The sequence below is a fragment of the Salmo salar genome, unplaced genomic scaffold (genome assembly GCF_965601325.2).
Source record: "Salmo salar unplaced genomic scaffold, fSalSal1 ptg000257l, whole genome shotgun sequence".
In the NCBI taxonomy this organism is placed as follows: Eukaryota; Metazoa; Chordata; class Actinopteri; order Salmoniformes; family Salmonidae; genus Salmo; species Salmo salar.
The window spans coordinates 1,846,840-1,865,046 of NW_027675339.1; the positions used below are offsets into that span (position 1 = coordinate 1,846,840).

An 18,207-nucleotide genomic window follows, 5' to 3' on the forward strand; every position below is an offset into this window, starting at 1 on the left:
TTTCCTCATTAGCAGATATACTACATCCATAACTAGTGGTTTCCTCATTACCAGATATACTACATCCGTAACTATCGGTTTCCTTATTAGCAGGGAGGAGTTTCTGCAATCAAATTGTCCTCGTGCTGCATTTTATTAAACACAGAAAGGGGCCTATATTGGAGACCAAAAGTCGTCTGGCACACTGCTTAGGATTTCAACAACTTTAATAACTTATTTCTAGCCTACAAACATCATGTTACTACTAATGTGAAAACAAGACAAAAAAATATGACTATTCTTGCTCATTTTAGGACAATTGTCAAATAATTGTAACATTCATTACTGACTTAAATTGTTTACAACATCATGGCTACGCTGTTGGCATCACCTTTTACAGTGGATTTCCGCTGTTGTGGGCCTTTAACCATCTGTCTGACTTTGTTGTTCACACAGGAGAGAGACAGGACTATCATGGATCCTCTGGGGAGCCTCAACAACCTCATGATGCTGAAGAGGCAGAGAAGAGTCTCTCCACATCAGAACACCTCAAGAAACACCTGCAGAGACGAAGATCTCTCACATGGAAATCTTACTGCAAATCTTCATCGGAACTTAAAATACACCAGCGAGTACACACAGGAGAGAAATCTCACCACTGTTTTGATTGTGGGAAGAGTTACTTAAGATCAAAATCGGCCAAACCCTCCCCTAACCCGGACAACGGTGGGCCAATTGTGTGTCGCCCCATGGGCCTCCCGGTTTCGGCCGGCTGCAACAGAGCTTGGACTCGAACCCAGAATCTCTAATGGCACAGCTTAGGCCACTTGCTCACCATTTTTGCTCCAGGCAGATATACTACATCCATAACTAGCGGTTTCTGCATTAGCAGGGAGGTGTTTCTGCAATCAAATTGTGTGTGCATCGCCCTTGTCGCAATTTTAGCAAACACAGAAAAAGATGCTTATATTTGAGAACAAAAGTGGCCTGGCACACTGCTTAGGAGTTCAACACCTTTTACTTATTTCTAGTTACTACTAATGTGAAAACAAGACTAAATATGACTATTGTTGCTCACTTGACTGTCTTAAGACAATTGTCAAGTAATTTTAACATTCATTACAGACTCAATTGTTGTACAGTATCATGGCTACGCTGTTGGCATCACCTTTTTCAGTGGATTTCTGCTGTTGTGAGCCTTTAACTATCTGTCTGACTTGTTCACACAGGAGAGAGACGTGACTATCATGGATCCTCTGGGGAGTCTCAACATCATGATGCTAACAAGTCAGAGAAGAGTCTGTCCAGATTCTATCACCTCAAGAAACACCAGCAGAGACCCACAGGGAAGAAATCTATCTGCTGCTCTGACTGTGGAAAACATTGCAAATCTTCATCAGAACTTAAAATACACCAGCGAACACACACAGGAGAGAAATCTCACCACTGTTTTGATTGTGGGAAGAGTTACTTAAGATTAAAAGCACTAAAAGTACACCTGAGAATTCACACTGGAGAGAAACCTTACAGCTGTGATCAATGTGGGAAGAGTTTTACTACATTTAGCTATCTGACTATACACCAGAGAACACATACAGGAGAGAAACCGTACAGCTGTACTGAATGTGGGAAGAGTTTTACTCAGTCAAGCAACCTGTTATCACACCAGAGGATACACACAGGAGAGAAATCTTTTAGTTGTAATCAATGTGTGAAAAGTTTTATTTCATCTAGTTACCTGACTGTACACCAGAGAACACACACAGGAGAGAAACCTTATAGCTGTGATCAATGTGGGAAGAGTTTTACTCGGCCAGACAGCCTGATAATACACCAGAGAACACACACAGGAGAGAAACCTTATAGCTGTGATCAATGTGGGAAGACTTATATTTCATCTTGCCATCTGACTAAACACCAGCGAGTACACACAGGAGAGAAATCTTATAGCTGTAATCAATGTGGGAAGAGTTTTACTCGGTCAGACAACCTGATATTACACCAGAGAACACACATAGGAGAGAAACCTTATAGCTGTGATCAATGTGGGAAGAGTTTTACTACATCTGGCTCTCTGACTCTACACCAGAGAACACACACAGGAGAGAAATCATAGCTGTGATCAGTGTGACAAGAGATTCTCCGATAAGACATCTGATCAAACATCAGAAAATACATGAAGGAGTTGTTTCATGATATCAATGAAATCTCACAATGTAGAATGTTTAACATTGTAGAAGGAGTATTTTAATAATGTCACAATGTAGAACCCTAAACGTTTGTCCCCTGTTCTATTGATTTCAACATGATATGGATATTAGCCTCAGGGGGGAAATCCAGGCTCTGAAATCGAAGAGTTACTATTTATGAGATTTAATAAAAAGTGACTAACAAAAAAAGAGTTGTGTTACACTTACCATGTTGGTGACCCACTGGAATCAAAATGTATCTGGCTGTTTTCTACAAATTGTCCTCTAACCAGTGATGTACACATTATTCCCAGATTCTGTGTGGTTTTTGAGCTGTTCGTTTTAACAGGACATGCAACCTCATCTCCCTCCTGTCGTACAATTGATTTCAACATGATATCGATGAGTTATGACAAATAAGTGTTGTGTTCCTTTGTTTACCGACCCCTAAATTTAACTGCATCACTTCAAAATGTAGCTGACTGTCTTCTGCAGGTTGTCCTCTAACCAGTGAGGTGAAAGATATCTCCATTTCCAAGTTTTTTTTTTTTTGTTGTGTTAGTTTCAAGAGCAGATTCAACCTGATTTCCCCCCAAATGGATATTAGATTTGTGTTTAGCTAGTGCGTTGCTATGGATCTTTATTTATTTTGACTGCACGTTTTTCCGTATTGGAGATACATTTTGTTTGGGCTCGTTCCAAGGGGACAAGAGTTCTAGAAGCTAGTGAGTTTTAGGAAGACGAGAGTTCTAGAAGCTAGTGAGTTTTAGGAAGACGAGAGTTCTAGAAGCTAGTGAGTTTTAGGAAGAGGAGAGTTCTAGAAGCTAGTGAGTTTTAGGAAGATGAGTGTTCTAGAAGCTAGTGGGATTTAGGATTCTATAGAAAGAAAAAGGAGAAAAATTATACTATTGTATATTATTATTTAGAAATACGTGTTTTTTTCTTGTTTTTAATTGTTGACATCCAGTAGACACCATGTTTATATTGTAGAAGGTGAAGCATTGTAGTTGATTATAATGTGAAATGGAAGTTGTTTTCTGTTGGTGGTGAGCAAACTTTTCCAACAAAAATATAGGATATATTTGTTGTCTTAAAGGGGAAGGTGTTACAGGCTTTGGTTTTTCCATTTATGTTTTGAGGTTGGACTTTAGCACGTCTAGCTCGTTAGCACGTCTAGCTCGTTAGCACGTCTAGCTCGTTAGCCCGTCTCGCTCGTTAGCACGTCTAGCTCGTTAGCCCGTCTAGCTCGTTAGCCCGTCTCGCTCGTTAGCACGTCTCGCTCGTTAGCCCGTCTAGCTCGTTAGCACGTCTAGCTCCGTCAGCACGTCTAGCCCGTCAGCACGTCTAGCTCGTTAGCACGTCTAGCTCGTTAGCACGTAGGACGCACTGATTGGTGTCACCTCGTTAGTCAGTATGTGTTACACCTGTGCTGGCTTGTCCATCTCGTTAGTGGGAAGGTGTTTCACCTGAGCTGGTCCAGGTTCTATTTAAGAGTGTCTGGCCCAGTGCTCCAGTTGTCTTGATACATGTGGAGAGTCAACACCTTTAGTTGCTCCACCTTTTTGGTTTACTTCCTGTCTTTAAGTTTGGTGTGGGTTTTTCTTTTGTTTTCCTCTTCTTGGGCAGATTTAGTGGGTCTCATGGTGGGTGTCTTTTAGGTCCCAGTTGTTGTTACTAGTCAACTTTCAGTGTCCCAAGCTTATATTTTGGGTTGGATATTGCATCCAATTAACATTTTAATCATTAGTTTTTCAGTTTAGTCTTCTGTTTTTTATCCTCTTATGTTTGTTGTGTACTAAATATTTCTGTTTATTTTCAATGTTTTTAAAAATATTTTTCCTGTGAAGCCATTTTGTTGCATCCATGTCTGAAATGTGCTGTATGAATCAAGCTTGATTTGATTTGACCATATAATAAAACAAATGAACCCAGTGACTGACCAATCAACAGACTGCTGAAGTGGTAAACACCACCCCCGGCTCTACCAGGGGCTTGAGGTGGTCTCCCACAGCTCTGCTTATGTCATGTTCTGTGGCCTTGCTGTTCCATTTCTTGACTGCACCTGCAACACAGAAACACATTTAGTCATATTATATAAACCACTCAAAGTAATGGATATGGAGCATCTATGGCCTCAGTTACACCTGGCACCTAAATGTGACTTCTGTCATCTGATCTCTCCAAGCTGCATTAGGTTCAGATCTACCAGGATGGGCTTTTGATATAGTATGGATACAGTCAGGCCACTGAATATGCATCAGCAATGTAAAGAGATGTTGGGGAAAAGTACATTATACACAAATGACCTTCATAATATCAAAGAACAAATGTGTGTGCCTGAGGGGAAATTAACTTCATACAGCCAAGGGAGGTGAGAAATTACACCAATATCAGTGGACAATTTGCACTAATGTAAATAAACATAGATGGAACATATTCCCTTTTGCTGATGTGATGAACCGCTAAGGGGACATAAATATTTACCATCTAAACCATGTGTGACCTCTCACCTCTCTGGCTGTAGAAGTGTTCTGCCTAACCAGTCCCTCAACAGCTCTCTGACTGAGCTCCACCCTCACTGGGTCTTCAGAGGAGAGGAAGGCTGAGGAGGGATGGAAGGATGAATGGATCAGTCAGTCAATAATGTGTAGAGCTGCTGTCTATGCTCTCTGACTAAATCACTATTTTAGTAGTTCATTAAAGTAAATAAGGCTTTATGACTGCTGAATACCAAATATCAATCACTTAGATCATGTATTTTCAGGTAGAGATACATCCTTGGGACGTCCCTAGCCCGTTGAAGTTGACATTTAAAATGGTTAAGGTTAGGGGTTAAGGTTAGGGTTTAGGGTAGGGATGTCCCAAGGATCCCAGATAGCATTGACCATTGTGCATTCTTCTGTCTCTTTTACATAGCAGGTGATGAGTTCTGACTTCTGAACTTGAAAATATTAAATATCCTTATTATGTGAAATTGAATGAAACAATAATGTATGTTGATGGTCATATAATGTACAATATTCCATGATGTTTCTATATGATAACAATACAGTAATATATTTAATATGATGTACAATATTCCATGATGTTTCTATATGATAACAATACAGTAATATATTTAATATGATGTACAATATTCCATGATGTTTCTATATGATAACAATAGAGTAATATATTTAATATGATGTACAATATTCCATGATGTTTCTATATGATAACAATAGAGTAATATATTTAATATGATGTACAATGTTCCATGATGTTTCTATATGATAACAATACAGTAATATATTTAATATGTCATATTTTTTAACAATTTCACTAATTCATTTTAATGAACTTAATCATTATGACACACCCCTCACTATTGTCATTGGTTGCACTAATTGCACTGTTTGTCTACATAAGCTGGTTCAAGTATTGATGACATCACCCTGAAGAAGGCACAGTGATGCTGAAACGTTGGTAAATACCCATTCAATTGCTGGGAGTTTATACATGGAGTGTGCGACTTTATTTATTTTGATAGTTTATAGTTTATTCGCCGTTAGTCAGCACCTCCTCACAAACTATTTTTCTGGGTGTGCGCCAGCTCATGTTTTTTAACCTGTTAGGGGTAGGGGGCAGTATTTACACGGCCGGATAAAAAACGCCCCTGATTTAATCTGGTTATTACTGCTGCCCAGAAACTAGAATATGCATATAATTGGCTTTGGGTAGAAAACACCCTAAAGTTTCTAAAACTGTTTGAATGGTGTCTGTGAGTATAACAGAATTCATATCGCAGGCAAAAACCTGAGAAGATTCTGTACAGGAAGTGCCCTCTCTGACCATTCCTAGGGCTTCTTGACTCTCTTTATTGAAAACTTAGGATCTTTGCTGTAACGTGACACTTCCTACGGCTCCCATAGGCTCTCAGAACTCGGGAAAAAGCTGAATGATGTCTTTGCAGCCCCTGGCTGAAAAACATTAGCGCCTTTGGTAAGTGGTCTATCAGAGGACAATGAGACTGAGGCGCATGCACGAGGCGACCCCATGTTTTTATTTTCTCTGTCTTTGAACTAAACACGCTTTCCCGGTCGGAATATTATCGCTTTTTTACGAGAAAAATGGCATCAAAATTGATTTTAAACAGCGGTTGACATGCTTCGAAGTACGGTAATGGAATATTTAGAAATGTTTTGTCACGAAACGCGTCGGGCGCGTCACCCTTATTTACCCTTCGGATAGTGTCTTGAACGCACGAACAAAACAGAGGATATTTGAACATAACTATGGATTATTTTGAACCAAACCAACATTTGTTATTGAAGTAGAAGTCCTGGGAGTGTATTCTGACGAAGAACAGCAAAGGTAATAACATTTTTCGTATAGTAAATCTGACTTTGGTGAGGGCTAAACTTGGTGGGTGTCTAAATAGCTAGCCCTGTGATGCTGGGCTATCTACTCAAAATATTGCAAAATGTGCTTTCACCGAAAAGCTATTTTAAAATCGGACATAGCGAGTGCATAAAGGAATTCTGTATCTATAATTCTTAAAATAATTGTTATGTTTTTTGTGAACGTTTATCGTGAGTAATTTAGTAAATTCACCGGAAGTGTTCGGTGGGAATGCTAGTTCTGAACGTCACATGCTAATGTAAAAAGCTGGTTTTTGATATAAATATGAACTTGATTGAACAAAACATGCATGTATTGTATAACATAATGTCCTAGGATTGTCATCTGATGAAGATCATCAAAGGTTAGTGCTGCATTTAGCTGTGGTTTGGGTTTATGTGACATTATATGCTAGCTTGAAAAATGGGTGTCTGATTATTTCTGGCTGGGTACTCCGCTGACATAATCTAATGTTTTGCTTTCGTTGTAAAGCCTTTTTGAAATCGGACAGTGTGGTTAGATTAACGAGAGTCTTGTCTTTAAAATGGTGTAAAATAGTCATATGTTTGAGAAATTGAAGTAATAGCATTTCTAAGGTATTTGAATATCCCGCCACGGGATTACACTGGCTGTTGCGTAGCCCAGAGAGGTTTTTTAAGGGTAGGTAACAACACACCCGCCACGCTGATCCTCAACACAGGGGCCCCTCTGGGGTGCTGCTCAGTCTCCTCCTGTAGTCCCTGTTCACTCATGACTGCACGGCCAGGCACGACTCCAACACCATTATTAAGTTTGCCCATGCCACAATAGTGGTAGGCCTGATCACCAACAACGATGAGACAGGGAGGTCAGGAGGTCAGAGACCTGGCCATGTGGTGCCAGGAAAACAACCTCTCCCTCAACGTGATCAAGACAAAGGAGATGATTGTGGACTACAGGAAAAGGAAGACAGCACGCCCCCATTCTCATCGACGGGGCTGTAGTGGAGCAGGTTGAGAGCTTCAGGTTCCTTGGTGTCCACATCACTAACAAACTATCATGGTCCAAGCACACCACGATAATCGTGAAGAGGGCACGACAAAACCTATTCCTCCTCAAGAGACTGAAAAGATTTAGCATGGGTCCTCAGATCCTCAAAAGCTTCTACAGCTGCACCATCGAGAGCATCCTGACTGGTTGCATCTCTGCCTGGTATGGCAACTGCTCTGCCTCCGACCGCAAGGCACTACAGAGGGTAGTGCGTACAGCCCAGTACATCACTGGGGCCAAGCTCCCTGCCATCCAAGACCTCTTTACCAGGCGGTGTCAGAGGAAGCCCCCCCCCCCCCCCCCCCACTCTCTGTTATCATCTATGCATAGTCACTTTAATAACTCTACCTACATGTACATATTCACCGTCTCACCTCATACTGTATTGGAGCAGCAGCAGCTGACTGCCTGGTTCAACATCAGTTCACCGTCTCACCTCATACTGTATTGGAGCAGCAGCAGCTGACTGCCCAGTTCAACATCAGTTCACCGTCTCACCTCATACTGTATTGGAGCAGCAGCAGCTGACTGCCCGGTTCAACATCAGTTCACCGTCTCACCTCATACTGTATTGGAGCAGCTGACTGCCCGGTTCAACATCAGTTCACCGTCTCACCTCATACTGTATTGGAGCAGCAGCAGCTGACTGCCCGGTTCAACATCAGTTCACCGTCTCACCTCATACTGTATTGGAGCAGCAGCAGCTGACTGCCCAGTTCAACATCAGTTCACCGTCTCACCTCATACTGTATTGGAGCAGCAGCAGCTGACTGCCCAGTTCAACATCAGTTCACCGTCTCACCTCATACTGTATTGGAGCAGCAGCAGCTGACTGCCCAGTTCAACATCAGTTCATCGTCTCACCTCATACTGTATTGGAGCAGCAGCAGCTGACTGCCCAGTTCACCGTCTCACCTCATACTGTATTGGAGCAGCAGCAGCTGACTGCCCAGTTCACCGTCTCACCTCATACTGTATTGGAGCAGCAGCAGCTGACTGCCCAGTTCATCGTCTCACCTCATATTGTATTGGAGCAGCAGCAGCTGACTTGATCGTTGATACTAATCATCATGTTTGAATCTGAGAGTAAATAGAGCCGACTACACTCTAAAAATGAAGGGTTCAACTGGAGTTGTTCTCAGATCCCCTAAGAACCGTAGGGTTCTTGGTCAATGAAAAAAAGCCCAAAAGGTTCTTCAAAGAACTTGTTAGAAGGTGGGTTCATCGAGGAACCTCCGTTGTTGCTGGACTTCTTCCGGGAACTTCGCAATTACAACTGAAAACGATGGTGACAAGTTTGGATGCGACAACAGTTAAAAAGGTTAAGTTGGGTTGATGTTTGGCTCTGAATATGTCTCGAAATAATGTATTATAATAATATAACATACTAATAATAGTTTTCTGTGAATATCTTCCATAACGTTACAAAAGTTAATGAACGTAAATATTAGAAAGCCGGGTTTGACCGTCGGCGTTGTATGAGCTACAGTACAGTACCGTTAGCTAGCTAGCTAACGTTATGTCCTAACTAGGCACAACTAGGTTTGGATTATTTCCTCAACTATATTCTTTCCCATATATTGTATATCGTTTCCATAAAGCCAACACGGCTTTACACTCATTAATGTAAGTTTCCAATCTAGAGCAGTTTTCACTTTTGTGATAATGAACTAGCTAACGTTAGCTTCGTTAACTAACTAACTAACTAACTAACTAACTAACTAACTAACTAACTAACTAACTAACTAAGGACGGTGACCTGTCCAGACGAGATGTTACAACGAACTGAATCATCAATGGAGGTCTTCCTCTTTATATAGCCTGCTACAGCATGCAATACTATTAACTCACAAGGGGGCATAACGTTACATGGACAATACTATCCCATTCTGGAAACGTTACATGTACAATACTATCCCATTTTGGAAACGTTACATGTACAATACTATCCCATTTTGGAAACGTTACATGGACAATACTATCCCATTTTGGAAAAGTTACATGTACAATACTATCCCATTTTGGAAACGTTACATGGACAATACTATCCCATTTTGGAAAAGTTACATGTACAATATTATCCCATTTTGGAAACGTTACATGGACAATACTATTCCATTTTGGAAACGTTACATGTACAATACTATCCCATTTTGGAAACGTTACATGTACAATACTATCCCATCTTGGAAACGTTACATGTACAATACTATCCCATTTTGGAAACGTTACATGTACAATACTATCCCATTTTGGAAACGTTACATGTCCGCCCCCTTGTGGAGGGAAATTAATATCTTAGATGGTACAGAACATGGACACAATGCAATTGGGATCAAGAAGAAGGTACAGATATGTTGTAGGACAGCTGCATTTGAAGTGTACATTTAACCTACATAGCAGTCAATACAAACTGACATCTATTAGCATACAAATGTGTGCAAATGATCTTTTCAGATCTTCTCAGAAATGAATTAGGTCCATGGAATGGATATAGACAAAAAGAGAATTCAAGGACTATCAGAGGTAGAGAGGCGAGGCAGGGGTGAGGACATCATCCTGCTATTTTGACAGTCCCTGAAGGACAATACAGAAGAGGGATTTGCTCTTATTCCTTCCCTTTCTCTAATGTATTTTGTAATAAAATGAGCAAGTGTAGTAAGATCATTGCTTTACTTTACTAGGACTGGAGACCACAGCAGTGATTCTGCTCTTGCCCTACCTCTTCAATGAGGACCCGAGTGGCCTTTATGTCCGTGACAAGGTATGTCTATGCACCAATCATCTGTTTCTTCATAAACATAGGGGTGCATGCTTATATAAAACTACAGCTGAACATTTGTTATGTTCTTTGTTAATTGTTTGTGTATTAATCTTTTCTTACTTTTGTTGACACAGATTTCACCGCTCTTCACTCCTTTACTGCACATCGGTGGAAATCCATTTCACCATGAGAGTGAAATCCCGCTGGCCTTTGATGGGGAGAACATCCAGGCCCTCGAGGACGTCCCCATGGGACTTGGGGCTCTGCTACGTCTGGATTTTTATTTTCCCTTAAATTTCCCCAAAATGCCAGAAAAACACTTATGTTGTTAAGTGACTGTGTTCTGGGGATAAGAGAAGTTGGGGTGAAGTTACCAGGGCCGGTCATAAAGATGGAAAACTTCCTAACATAACTAAGTGAATATGATATACACACTAAAGCTGAAAAATCTGTATTTAGCATCAAGTCTACAATATTGTTAGTTTACCTATGATTCATTTTTAATGTTGTTTTTATTGTACATCATTATTTATAAATGTCATGAAAAGCACTAAGTAAATGTATTATTTATTATGGTCTGACATGTCTGCAGAAATGTTGCAATTTTGTAATGTGTTTTGTTTGGTAAATGGTTTTGTAAATATTAATTCACATTTGTGGTGCCACTAAATAAACAATTTATTATTTAAATCAATATTGTGAATATTATTATTATTATTATTCAAATGTTTTTATAATGGAGGGAGGATGGACAGGGAGTTAAAAAAAATTACCCCAAAAGGTTATTTGAGGAACCATGATAAGGGGTTCTTCAAAGAACTTTTAGGGGTTCCCCCACAGTTCCAATTTGAAGAACCCCTAAAGGATACTCCAGGAACCTTTACTTTTTAGAGTGTATATTGATAAAAGTCACCTTGTCCGAGAGGGCAGTTTTATTTCAAATGTAGTACCTGGAAGGAGAACACTACATTACACTCATTAACGTAAGTTTCCAATCTAGAGCAGTTCTCACTTTTGTGATAATGAACTAGCTAATGTTAGCTTCGTTAACTAACTAACTAACTAACTAAACTCCCCCCCAACTCCTCTCATACCAGGAAGAACCCCCCCCCCCCCATTTCAAATGTAGATTTACATGTATTTGAAATGTAGTACCCGGACTGAGAAAATCCAATAAGCGTTTTATAGTTACATTGTTAGGGTAACTTACCCTAAAGTGGACATACTCCCATCAGTTTCTGAGACAACTGCTCAGACTTTGTAGACAGTTTAATAATGCTTAAACCTCATCTTTATCAAATGATCCATTAAAGATACCAACTCAAAGCCTATGTTCGTCTACATATGGGTTGTTTAAATTGTATCTAATTATATTCCCAGTATTACTTTATCAAATCTCTAGTAATCATTATACACACATACAATTCATCATATTTTCATATATTCACAGAATCCACATAAAACGTAAGAAATTCTCAGGTAGTCACGACAACCATTCCATCTGCTTTTTCAGGGACTCTCCATAGCAACGAAGCATCTCTCCAAACATCCTCCCAGCAGAACCAAAAATAAACTTTAGTTTCCCAGACAATGACCATGGGATCCTCAACGGTTCTCTAACCTCCCAGAGACCACGGCAAAATCAAGCCTCCCAGGAACTATAGACCTTCCGCTGCTTTCTAAAATATCATTCCCCTCTCAATACCACCCCGTGATATTCTATGATGGGCAGTGAAGGAACGGAACCCCAAGATAACGTTAGTTGGTAGAGCATGGTGTTTGCAACGCCAGCATGGTGTGTGCAACGCCAGGGTTGTGGGTTCGATTCCCACGGAGGGGTGGTACAAAAAAAAAAAAAAAATGTATGAAATGTATGCATTCACTACTGTAAGTCACTCTGGATAATAACATCTGCTAAATGACTAAAATGTATCCACATGTCAGTCATCTGATTAAGCATATTTCTATATGAGGAACTACAGATCTGTTACTATCCAAACATCAGATTAAGACTCAGTCACACAATGCTATTCCCAAACGTACCTAATGAAGTAGTTGTTTTTCCAACAATATTTTAACCTGCAGGAATATTTTCACATTTCTATCTCATGCTCATCTATACTCGGCTCGCTGCCTCTCAGATCAAAGGTGAGTCCATTTGCTCCGTTCCCGAAGTGTGGTCTCCCTGAGATCCCAAGTTAGAGGGATCCCTCGTGCATCATTTACCCAGGTCGTCAGGAGCGGTTACCAAGTCTAGATTCACATCCCCGTCGTCAAATGTGGTTAATTTCTTTAATATCAAATGAGGAGAGACAAACTTATCACACAAGTCAGAGTTAATCTTAAACTAAATCTTTATTCACTTATTAATAAGGGAGCAGGTCAATACAACATGCAAATATAGGGTGAATCAATTGAGTGCTCTACGATAATGATGGCTGGTCGACGAATCACCCCCAGATGATTCGTTGAGAACCACGATACAAAAGGTATTTTATTGCCCTTTTAACCTACATGACGAACATCAGATGTATAGAACGGGTCACAAGGTTAAGATTTGTATGAAAGATACTTATAATTCTCAGCAGACAGTATCTGCTGTAAAAACAGTACTCTTTGTGTAGAGACCAGGGTCTGGCCCTGAGGTCATCTCTCCCTGGTACCATATAGAACAGAAACATTAACTCTTGTTCTGGAATGCAGTCTCTTTAGGTTTTATCACCCAAAAGACATTGTAAATCTCCTGACAGTGTTTTCTCCCAGAGGCCCATCCTCAGTAGAACACAGACACAATAGTTATAAGAACCCTCTATTCTGTTGCATAAAACAACCATTTGATGCAATAAAAGTATTATAACATAATCTTGCAGTTTTGCTCTCAGTGTCCACTGAAAGTTGACTAGTAACAACAACTGGGACATAAAAGACACCCACCATGAGACCCACTAAATCTGCCCAAGAAGAGGCAAACAGAAGAAAAACCCACAAGGTGGAGCAACTAAAGGTGTTGACTGGAGCACTCAATTTATTAGGATTGTTAATAAAATGTATTATAGACATCCATGTGTATAAGCTGCAAGTACATTGAAATTAAATAGTTTTCTTTTCAACTAAAAACAAACTTATATTGTACGTCGGGCATAGTCTTAGTTTCAATTACATTTTGCTAGGTGGGATATCCCCAATGTCACAGTTTTAACGTGTCCAAATCAATAGTCCAAATGCAGAAACAGTTTGTGATAAATTGAAAACGATATCGATGAGTGATGACAAATAAGTTTTGTGTTCCTTTGTTTAGCGACCCCTACATTTAAATGCATCACTCCAAAATGTAGTTGACTGTCTTCTGCAGGTTGTCCTCTAACCAGTGAGGTAAAATATATCTCCCATTTCCATGTGTTTTTTTAGTTATGTTAGTTTCAACAGCACGTACAACCTGATTTCCCCCCTAATGGATATCAGTGATTTATTGCTACTTGTCAAAATAGCGTTTTTGGCACAACCAAAAAAAACACATGGAAATGGGAGATATATTTTACCTCACTGGTTAGAGGACAACCTGCAGAAGACAGTCAGCTACATTTTGGAGTGATGCATTTAAATTTAGGGGTCGCTAAACAAAGGAACACAACACTTATTTGTCATAACTCATTGATATCATGCTAAAATCATTTGTGTGACAGAAGGGAGATGAGGTTGCACGTCCTGTTAAAACTAACAGCTCAAAAAGCACACGGAATCTGGGAATAATGTGTACATCCCTGGTTAGAGGACAACTGGTAGAAAACAGCTCGCTACATTTTGAAGTGTTGCATTTTGATTCAAGTGGGTCACCAACATGGTAAGTGTAACACAACTCTTTTTTTGTTAGTACTTTTTGTTAAATCACATAAATAGTAACTCTTTCAATTCAGAGCCTGGATTTTTCCCAAGGCTAATATCCATATCACGCTGAAATCAATTGAATGGGGCAAACGTTTAGGGTTCTAAATTGTGAAATTCCCAAAAATACTCCTACTACAATGTTAAAAACATTGACATTTTTTCATTGATGTCATGAAACAACTCCTTCATGTATGTATTTTCTGATGTTTGATCAGAGATCTTTTATCAGAGTATCTCTTCCAACATAGATCACAGCTATAAAGTTTCTCTCCTGTGTGTGTTCTCTGGTGTATTGATAGATAGCCAGATGTAGAAAAACTCTTCCCACATTGATTACAGCAAGGTTTCTCTCCTGTGTGTGTTCTCTGGTGTATTGATAGATAGCCAGATGTAGAAAAACTCTTCCCACATTCATTACAGCAAGGTTTCTCTCCTGTGTGTGTTCTCTGGTGTATTGCTAGATAGCTAGATGTAGTAAAACTCTTCCCACATTGATTACAGCAAGGTTTCTCTCCTGTGTGTGTTCTCTGGTGTTCAGTCAGAGAGCCAGATGTAGTAAAACTCTTACCACATTGACCACAGATAAAAGGTTTCTCTCCAGTGTGTGTTCTCTGGTGTGATTTCAGTTTGCCTGACTCAGTAAAACTCTTCCCACATTGACCACAGCTATAAGGTTTCTCTCCTGTGTGTGTTCTCTGGTGTGATATCAGGTTGCTTGACTGAGTAAAACTCTTCCCACATTGACCACAGCTATAAGGTTTCTCTCCTGTGTGTGTTCTTTGGTGTACAATAAGATTGCTAGATGAATTATAACTCTTCCCACATTGATCACAGCCGTAAGGTTTCTCTCCTGTGTGGATTCTCTGATGAATTTGAATGCCTGTTGATGAGGTGAATCTCTTCCCACAGTCAGAGCAGCAGTGAGTTCTCTTCCCTGTGGGTCTCTGCAGGTGTTTCTTGAGGTGTTCTGATCTGGAGAGACTCTTCTCTGCCTCTTCAGCATCATGATGTTGTTGAGGCTCCCCAGAGGATCCACGATAGTCACATCTCTCTCCTGTGTGAACAACAAAGTCAGACAGATGGTTAAAGGCCCACAACAGCGGTAATCCACTGTAAAAGGTGATGCCAACAGCGTTGCCATGATGTTGTACAACAATTGACGTCTGTAATGAACGTTAAAATTACTTGACAATTGTCTTAAAATGAGCAAGAACAGTCATATTTGTCTTGTTTTCACATTAGTAGTAACATCGATGATTGTAGGCTAGAGATAAGTTATTCATGTTGTTGAAACTCTTAAGCACTGTGCCAGATGACTAATTGGTCTCCAATGTAGGGCCCTTTCTGTGTTTCCTAAAATTGTGGCATGAGGGCGATGCACATGCAATTTGATTGCAGAAACTCCTCCCTGCTAATGAGGAAACCACTAGTTATGGATGTAGTATATCTGCCTGGAGCAAAAATGGTGAGCAAAGATTTTAGTTTTTCACAATGTATTCTGAATGTGAATGGGGGAAACTCAGGGGAGTAACCTCCATTACCAGGTTGCTTATGAGTTCATTTCACACTACTTTGGATTATAATTGTAAGGCTCGCTTGAATGTCCTGCTTAATATAATGTTTGCTACAGTATTAAGAACAGCGTTATCCATTTGGGTGTTGTTAACCTGTTGGGGATAGGGGGCAGTATTTGCACGGCCGGATAAAAAAACGTACCCAATTTAATCTGATTATTACTCCTGCCCAGAAACTAGAACATGCATATAATTATTAGCTTTGGATAGAAAACACTCCAAAGTTTCTAAAACTGTTTGAATGGTGTCTGTGAGTATAACAGAACTCATTTGGCAGGCCGAAACCTGAGAAGATTCCAAACAGGAAGCGCTCTCTCTGACCATTTCATGGCCTTCTTTGATCATCTCTAACCAAAACAGGGGATCTCTGGCATGACGTGACATTTTCTAACGCTCCCATAGGCTCTCAGAAGGCGCCAGAAATTTGAATCTTGGCTTTGGAGCCCCAGGCTGAAACACATTAGCGCCTTCAGTAAGTGGTCGATCTGAGAACAATGAGAATGGAGGGGCGTGCAAGGGGCGACTCCATTTTTACTTTCTCTCTCTTTGAGCGTATACAGGGTTTCCCGGTCGGAATATTATCGCTTTTTTACGAGAAAAATCGCATAAAAATTGATTTTAAACAGCGGTTGACATGCTTCGAAGTACGGTAATGGAATATTTAGAATTTTTTTGTCACGAAACGCGTCGGGCGCGTGACCCTTATTTACCTTTCAGATAGTGTCTTGAACGCACGAACAAAACGCCGCTATTTGGATATAACTATGGATTATTTTGAACCAAACCAACATTTGTTATTGAAGTAGAAGTCCTGGGAGTGCATTCTGACGAAGAACAGCAAAGGTAATAACATTTTTCTTATAGTAAATCTGACTTTGGTGAGTGCTAAACTTGCTGGGTGTCAAAATAGCTAGCCTGTGATGGCCGGGCTATGTACTCAGAATATTGCAAAATGTGCTTTCACCGAAAAGCTATTTTAAAATCGGACATAGCGAGTGCATAGAGGAGTTCTGTATCTATAATTCTTAAAATAATTATGTTTTTTGTGAACGTTTATCGTGAGTAATTTAGTAAATTCACCGGAAGTTTGCGGGGGTTATGCTAGTTCTGAACGTCACATGCTAATGTAAAAAGCTGGTTTTTGATATATAAATATGAACTTGATTGAACAAAACATGCATGTATTGTATAACATAATGTCCTAGGGGTGTCATCTGATGAAGATCATCAAAGGTTAGTGCTGCATTTAGCTGTGGTTTGGGTTTATGTGACATTATATGCTAGCTTGAAAAATGGGTGTCTGATTATTTCTGGCTGGGTACTCTGCTGACATAATCTAATGTTAGTCCATAGAGGTTAACTGACTTGTATAGTTAAATAAAGGTTACATTTAAATACATTTAAAAAAAATAGAGTTTCATGACAAACCTTTTTTTACAAATCCGGCAAGGCACCAATTTTGAGAAGACAAAGGTTTCAAACCAATTCATGAATGTAATTGAATCTAGGTATGTCTTGCCTTTAATGTAATGACATGAAAAACAATTGGCTGAATATTATACAATGACTTATCAACAGCTCTAATAATTTGCCTCCAAAGGAAATCTACACTGGCAGTTATAGAATATACTATATAGCCTAGAAACCTGGTTAAACTATCATTATGACATCATGGATGAATTCCAGAATATACTATATAGCCTAGAAACCTGGTTAAACTATCATTATGACATCATGGATGAATTCTAGAATATACTATATAGCCTAGAAACCTGGTTAAACTATCATTATGACATCATGGATGAATTCCAGAATATACTATATAGCCTAGAAACCTGGTTAAACTATCATTGTGACATCATGGATGAATTCTAGAATATACTATATAGCCTAGAAACCTGGTTAAACTATCATTATGACATCATGGATGAATTCCAGAATATACTATATAGCCTAGAAACCTGGTTAAACTATCATTATGACATCATGGATGAATTCTAGAATATACTATATATCCTAGAAACCTGGTTAAACTATCATTATGACATCCTGGATGAATAAATTTGAGTGGTTACACTCCTCCTTCCCCCATCCCTCAGCTGTTTACCAAACCAAGCCTCTGGGCAGCCATTTTGTTACTGTTGAAATAACTCACACAACCCATCAATCTGCCGTTCATACAACAACAAAGCTGTCATTCCACCACTGTTTTGGTTATAAGATGATTATGGGGTTGGAGAAATGTAACTACTTTCACATTCATAGACAGACCTATGGATGCAAGGACTGACCATCCATGATATCAACATTATAGTTTTAACTAAGTCACAATATGGATGTAGCTATTGCATATTTCCGCTTTAACACCACACATCAGTTCAACAACTGCAGAGTTTGTGCCTCTGTA

At 39.7% G+C, this 18,207-nt stretch overlaps 1 protein-coding gene across 1 annotated transcript in view; it reads left to right on the forward strand.

Annotated features, from left to right (window-relative positions):
- The window catches only part of LOC145867291 (uncharacterized), a 358,109-nt gene that overhangs the window by 162,149 nt on the left and 177,753 nt on the right, over positions 1–18,207 (forward strand). The gene's annotated exons all lie outside the window — the stretch shown is intronic.